Source organism: Mus pahari, chromosome 19, assembly GCF_900095145.1.
Source record: "Mus pahari chromosome 19, PAHARI_EIJ_v1.1, whole genome shotgun sequence".
NCBI lineage: Eukaryota > Metazoa > Chordata > Mammalia > Rodentia > Muridae > Mus > Mus pahari.
In genome coordinates, this window is record NC_034608.1 from 11,903,858 (window position 1) to 11,911,506 (window position 7,649).

General features: G+C 46.1%; 1 protein-coding gene across 1 annotated transcript in view; it reads right to left on the reverse strand.

The window, feature by feature from the left end:
- Positions 1-7,441: 7,441 nt before the first annotated feature.
- The window catches only part of Arhgap35 (Rho GTPase activating protein 35), a 111,352-nt gene continuing 111,144 nt past the window's right edge, over positions 7,442-7,649 (reverse strand). The window contains exon 7 of the mRNA XM_021218752.2: positions 7,442-7,649. This exon is cut by the window's right edge and continues 3,269 nt beyond it. The gene's annotated coding sequence lies outside the window, so the exon portion shown is untranslated.

The window sequence follows — 7,649 nt, forward strand, 5'->3', positions numbered from 1 at the left end:
TAAAAAAGAAAAAAAAAAAAAAAAAAAAAAAAAAAAAAAAAAGAAAGAAAGGAAAGGGTGTGGCTCAACAGCGATGTATTTGTGTGTCAAGTTGACACAGGGTCAACTGTGCTGAAGTGTTTGATCTCAACTTGACCCAAGCTAAAGTTCTCTGAAAGAAGGAAAGCTCAAATTAGGAAAATGTCTCCATAAATCGGGCTGTAGGCAAGCCTATAGGGAATTCTCTTAATTAGTGACTGATGGGGGAGGCCCAGCCCAGTGTAGGTAGGGCAATCCCTGGGTTCTATAAGAAAGCAGGCTGAGGAAGCCATGATCATCAAGTCAGTAAGCAGCAACCTTCCATGGCCTCTGCATCAGCTCCTGCCTCCAGGTTCCTGTCCTGTGTGAGTTCCTGTCCTGACTTCCTTCAATAATGAACAGTGCTGTGGAATTTTATAAGTCAAATAAAGTCTTTTTACCCAAGTTACTTTGGCTATGGTGTTTCATCGCAGCAATAGAAATCCTATTTAAGAGAGAGAGAAAAGGGTTTATTTGGTTTTTCGGTATGTAATACCTCACGAAGTGTAGAGAGAATCCCCTATATAACCGTCACCTGTCAATAAAAGAAGCTGATGGCCAATGAGCTGAGGCAGGAGAGTGGAGGTGGGACACTGGGAGGAAGAAAAGATTCTGGGAAAAAAAATGAAAGAATAAAAGGAGACACAGGGAGAGATGAGAGGGGAGATGTGAATGTGATGCTGGAGGAGACGCTAAAGAAGAAGCAGGCTGGGTCCGGAGTAAGGCTACTAAGTGGTAGACACAGAACAGTCTGGGTGGATTAAATACGCTACGAGCTAGTCAGGGGATGAGCCAAAGTGGAGGCATTTATTAACAATGTCATCATTCTGGGAGCAGGAGCCAGGCAAGAGGAAAAACGGGTTTGTTTTATTTTACAGTGAAGGAAAGTCAGAGCAGGGGCCTGAAGGTAGGAACTGAAGCAGAGGCCATGGAGGAGCACTGCTTCCTGCCTTGTCTCTGTGCCCTGCTCTCTTATACAGCCCAGGACTGCCTGCCTAATGGTGGCACTGCCCACAGTGGACTGGGTCCTCCCACATCAATCATTAAGAGAATGCTCACGCTGACTTGCCTACAGGCCAATCTAATGGAGGCATTTTCTCAATTGAGGTTCCTCGTCCTGGATCATCCTAGCTTGTGTCTAGTTGACAACTAAGCAACTAACCAACCAACCACCACCACCAACGACAACTAACCAGGACATCTAGGCACCTAGGATGGCCTCAGACTTACCTACAAAGCTGAGGTCAGCCCTTGAACTTCTGATCCTCCTGCTTCTGTCTTCCACCGGTGGAGGTTACAGGTGAGTCACTGCCGTGCCTGGTTTATGTGGTGTTGGGGATGGCACAGCCCCAAGGATTCACCATCTTCCCACGAACAGAACATTAACAAGATTTGAAAGTGGAAAACAGTATCACTGCTCTCACTGAAAGTTTTACTATTTGAAAATACATTTTCCCACTGCTGTAGCTCAGTGAGAGGGAGCTTGACCAGCGTGCATGAGGTCCTAGGTTCAATTCCCTATCTTGGAAAAAAGAAAAGTTCATTCTTTCCCATTTATTTATTTATTTATTTATTTATTTATTTATTTATTTATTTATTATATTCACTGTAGCTGTGTTCAAAAAGAAAAGTTCATTCTTTCCTATTTATTTATTTATTTATTTATTTATTTATTTATTTATTTATTTATTATATTCACTGTAGCTGTCTTCAGACACACCAGAAGAGGGCATCTGATCTCATTACAGATGGTTGTGAGTCACCATGTGGTTGCTGGGATTTGAACTCAGGACCTTTGGAAGAGCAGTCAGCGCTCTTAACCCCTGAGCCATCTCTCCAGCCCCCAGTTCATTCTTTCTATGTTTACATCTGTCTTATCTTACCTTGTAAATGAGATATACCACACGAAAAAAATTAAAACAAAACTATTCTGGTGTTGTTGGGAATAGAATTCAGGGCTTGTGTATGATGGCACATTCACTGTACATTCACCATATGCCAGCCCCTCACTGGGGGATTCTAGGCAGAGGCTCTACCACTGAGTTCCCAGCCACCTCACTGGGGGATTCTAGGCAAACCTCTACCACTGAGGTATGCCACAACCAACTCCACTTGGTGAATTCTAGTCCCACTAAACCACACCTACTTTATTTATTTATTTATTTATTTATTTATTTATTTATAGACTTGGTTTCACTACACAGCCCTGTCTGGCCTAGAACTCTATGTAGACCAGGCTTACAGAAATCTATGTGGCTTTGCCTACCAGGTGGTACGGTTAAAGGTGGGCCACGCATCCATGGTTCCTCTTTTTGCTTTGTTAATTTTGACAGAGGATCTTGGTAGCTCTGCCTGGCCTGGACTTTGTAGCCACCTTGCTAGGCTTCCAGCCTGATTCATTTTGTCTATTTTAAAAATATTTTTCTCAGCTTTTAATTTCAAATATGGCAACATTGATTTCTTTGCAGATCAAAAACTTTCGGAGTCTCATAAAAATACACAGAAACTGGCCAAAAAGTGCTAAGAGAGCTGAGTTGTGCTGATTTTAGCTGCCCTGGCATATCTCACCTCCCAAAGCCACGTGTGTCCTCAATACACAGTCTACCCTACCCTGTGTGAGTTGCAAACCTGTAGACACATGCTCCATTTCGGGGGTCTGGGTCCCATCTGTGACCTGGAAGGTCTTACCACAGCAGCTGACAGTTCACCCCACTGCTTGGCAGCTTGATGTTTCAGAACTGGCTCCAAAGGAAGGTTTGAGGAATCCAGAGAGAGGGACAAAAGGCAGGGCTGGCAAAGTGGAAGGCTGAAAGGGAACGTGTGTGTGTGTGTGTGTGTGTGTGTGAATCCTTTCCCATCACAGCCCATCTTATCCCAGCTCAGACCCCCACATGTGCAGCTAAGGATCTAAGGCCAGGGCTTGGAGGAGCTGGAGCATAAATCTGGTTTTGCCACGCCTGTGTTTTGGGCTTCCTGTTGGGCTGAACGCTGCAGCAAGATTTCTGTGTGGTTGAGGCCCATTAGGGAAAGAACAGGATGGGAGATGGCCTGAAAGGTCACAGAATCCCTCATCCCTTCCCCCAGCCTTCTCTCTTTCAGAGTTTGGGTCTCCCTGTGTAGCCCCGACTGGCCAGGAACTCGGTATATTCCAAGCTGCTCTCATACTCACAGATGTCCTTTCATGTTGAGATAAAGGGCGGGTGACACCAAGTCTGTTAGACTTATGTGATATTTCTAAGCTATCACTGGTGGGATTGGCTGGCAACTGAAGCTGGGTATGGCAGAAACAGGAGAGGTGGGGAGGGGGAGCTGGTGAAAACTCAGCTCCACTGGTAGTGGAGCTGAAGTTCTGTCTGGGATCGCTAGGGGGCACCCAATGGTCAGAGGCTGCTAAGGGGCTTGTTTGTACCATGCGTGGTATTCAGGCAAGCTAGCCCCTGAGCTTCGTGGCGATTCCGTCTCTGCCTCGCTTCTCACAGTAGGATTGCTGGGATTAGAGATGTGTGGCCATTGCATTTGGCTTTGTGCATGAGCTCTGAGGATCAGGTCTTCAGGTTTGCATGCATGGCAAACACTGCTGGCATTAGATGTACTCTACTTGTACTCGGTGCTGAGGCTCTGCACACCAGGCAAGCTCTCTAGCATCCAGGTGACACACCAGCCCCTACACTTACAATTATTTCTTGTTTTCAGATAGGATCTCACCATGTAACCTTGGCCGACCTTGATAGAGATCTACTGCCTCTGCCTCTCCGGTGATGATGGGATTGCAGTTGTAGGTTACCACAGTCAAATTTATTGATATGTTTGTTTGCTTGTTTGTTTTCAAGACAGGGTTTCTCTGTGTATCCCTGGCTGACCTGGAACTCACTTTGTAGACCAGGCTGGCCTCGAACTCAGAAATCCACCTGCCTCTGCGTCCCAAGTGCTGGGATTACAGGTGTGCACCGCCACCTATTATTTTTATTTATGTATTAAATTTTATCATATGTGCAATGCCATTGGAGGCCAGAAGGCAGCATGAGATCCCCTGTAGTTGAAGTGAGGTCACAACATGGGTGCTGGGAACCTAACTCAGGACCTCTAAGCCGTCTTTCCAGCCCTTATTATTTGCTTTTTGTGTGTAGAGGTTAGAGAGAGTCCATTCTCATCTCCTATGTAGGTCCTATGGATTGAATTCAGGTTATCAGTCTTTGTTGCAATTTTTCAAAATTATTTTATTATATATTTTTTCTGCATTTAAGTTTTGGGGCTTGGTGCTCACGGAGGCCAGAAGAGGACATCAGATCCCCTGGAACTGGAATTACAGATGGTTGAGAGACCCTATGTAGGTGCTGGTAATCGAACCCAGGTTCTTCACAAGAACAGCCTTCCAGCCCCATGTTGCTTTTCCCCTCTTGAGACAAGGTCTTGTGTAACTTAAGCCGGTCTTAAAAACTTAGGCTCCCCAGTGTCAAGATTACAGATGTCTGGCACCCCGCACCTGGCCTGAACCTGGCCTGAATTATGGTTCTTAGTTTATAAAGCTCAGTGGGGCTTGTTCCCTGGCCTCCTGTAACAGTTGCAGAATAAATGAATGGACTTGGTAGGAGATGAGGTTGGTGGATGAACTGACCAACTGAGAATGACATAGTCATTTCCCTCCTTCTCAGATGCCCCGTGTGAGACACTTTGATTCTAGGGCCCAGTTTTTAGAACAAGTCTCTTCCTAGCCGCTCCCCCCACCCCCAGCCCCAGGGTACTTTCTTCTGAAAGTTCCCAATCTCAACTTTTGTATTCCTGCATGCAGCACGGCAGGATGATGTTCTGCTGACCCCTGGTGGCCACATGGAACAAGGCAGTGCATTCTCTCTCTGTAGGTGTTTTGATGCCAATTCTGGCATGTCCAACTCCGGTTCTCACAGGTGCACTCAACAAACATTCAACTGACTCTGTTGCCTGGACTTCTAAGACGTGCAAAACCCCACCTTCTCCTCATGTTCACATTCTCCAAGTGTACTAATCCAACTGACTCTCAGCTCAGCACCCAGGCTAGGATTCACTCAAATCTTTTCTGGCTTGGACTGTCTTTCTCGTTATTGATGTTTTTAGTGATTTTGAGATGAAGTCTCAAAGCGTACCTTAAACTCACAATCCACCTGCCTCAGCTTTTTAAAAATGTGTGCTCATTTTATGTGTATTGGTGTTTTGCCTGCATGTATGCTTCTGTGTGAGGGTGTCTGATCTTGGAGTTACGGTTTTGAGCTGCCATATGTATGGGTGCTGGGAATTGGACCCAGATCCTCTGGAAGAACAGCCAGTGCTCTTAACTGCTGAGCCATCTCTCTGTCCNGCNCCCCCCCCCCCCAGGTTTTGATTGTGGGGACTATAGGCATGAACTTCCACACTTGGCTTAATATTTTGTCCCTTTTTGCCCTGAGGACCGAACACATAGCCTTCTGCTTGTGCATGCTAGGCAAACTCTCCCACCTCCCTTTACATTTTGTGAGATAATCTTGCTAAAACCTTTAATTCCTTGGTGGCTCAAGCAGGCCTGAAAAGGGTAATTCTCCTGGCTTTAGCCTGAGTAGCTACTATGATTGGCCTGTAACACCAGGTTTGGCTGCTTTTCATGGATTTAATATTAGGTGGCTGGTGGAGGACAGAAGAGTTGCAATCAGTAGTTAGCCTGTGTAGGTGCTGGTAACTGACTGAATTCAGATCCTCCGCAAGAGCAGTAAATGCTGTTAACTGAGTCACTTCCTCAGGGAGATCTTAAAGGGCGACCCACTGGTCACAGCACACACACACACTGCTGTGACGGCATCCGATTATTCCACTGAGAAGTGGGCTCTGGGCAGTTACAGCTGTGCCTGCGGCTGTGCTTCCTGGGGCCTGGCACAGAGCACATGGTCTGGGATTCTGAATTAAATGAGTGGAGACAATCTAATGCCAAGTCAAGTACACTTAGAGCTTCCTAGCCAGGGGGTGGGGGGTAGCCTATCTGCAACCCTATTACCTGGGAAGTTGGAGGCAGGACAATCAGTTCAAGGCTAGCCTCAGCTACATATTGAGGGCTCTACCAGACTAAACAATAAAAACAAAAGGACAACTGTGGAGGTCCCAGGGATCAAGTCCTCAGGAATTGGTGGTAAGTACTGCACTAGCCTAAAATCAGGTGACAATATTCTGGCTGGGCACAGGAAGAGTCACAGATGTGCCCACAAGAACTCTAGACTCAGGTGAATGGTAGCTTACACCTGTAATCTCAGCACTCAGGAGGCTGATTCAGGAGGACTGTACCGAGTACAGGAAAAGTCTGGGCTACACATTAATACCATCTTGGGGTGGCTAAAGGTGCATGCTGTTTATATTTATAGAGGACCAGAATCCTCTTCCCAGCTCACAACTAGTAACCCCTGTTCCAGGAGATTCTATGCCCTCTGCTGGCCTCCACAGGTACTGCATTTACCCACAAAATCACATTCATATAAAACCTTTCCTACTACGTTTCAAAAAAAACAAAAACAAACAAACAAAAAACTGCATAGGGGATGGAGAGACAGCTCGGAGGTTGAGAACTTGCTGCTTCTGCAGAGGACCCAAGTTGGATTTACTGGGTGGCTCACAACTGCCTTTAACTCACATGTAGGTAGCCTGGCAGTGGTAGTGCACACCTTTAATACCAGCACTCAAGAGGCAGAAGTAGGTGATGACTGAGTTCAAGGCCAGCCTGGTCTAGAGTGAGTTCCAGGCCAGACAGGGTTACATGGAGAAACCTGAAACAAAACAAACTCAGGAGGAGAAGGTGGTAGGAAGTAGGTAAGCTTGAAGTTTGAGGCTGCCTGGAGTTTTTTTTTCCATCCATGGTGGTGCTGTGATAAACATCTTGTATGAGGAACTTCTAAGCCCCTGCCATAGGGAAGGGTCAAGGGAGGTCAGGTTAAGCGTGCATGTGGGGATCTACCAGAATCTTGGCAGGCCCAAGTGACAGCATTCTAGAGCACTAGAATGGAGGCAGAGGAAAGGGCACTTGCCAGCATCTGGGATCCAGATGGTGGAATGATCCTACCTCGCCAAGGTGTCCTCTGATGGGCCTTCATGATAGCCCAGAGTCACAACCACTCAAACTTCCTCACACAGATGTTTAAAACCAACTGCCTCAGTACACCTGGTCCTAGGACTACACGTGTGCACCACACGTAGTTATTCTTTCAGTATTTTCATGGGTGGTGGAAATGCTGTCGGTAGCTTCTTTAGGTGACTAGCCTTCTCACCTCTTACGTTCCAAAGCTTTTGGCCATCTGCAGTTCTCCAACTTCTGTCCTCTGAACACAGCTGTAGAGATGAGGGGTAGGGTTGTCCCCACTTGGCCCCAGGCTGCTTTGGAGACTGCAGCCCTTCATTTTTCTCAGGCCTGTTTTTATTTATGTTTTTTTACAAGATTGATTTATTAACTATGATACATATCACATAAGGCCTTTTCTCTTTTTTTTTTTTTTTTTAACACCATTCCCATTGAGACAAGTACAATACTTTGTAGCAAATACATGATCTTAAAAAACAAAACCAAACAAAAACACCTCTGTCAGAGATGTCTTGGCTGCCAGGAT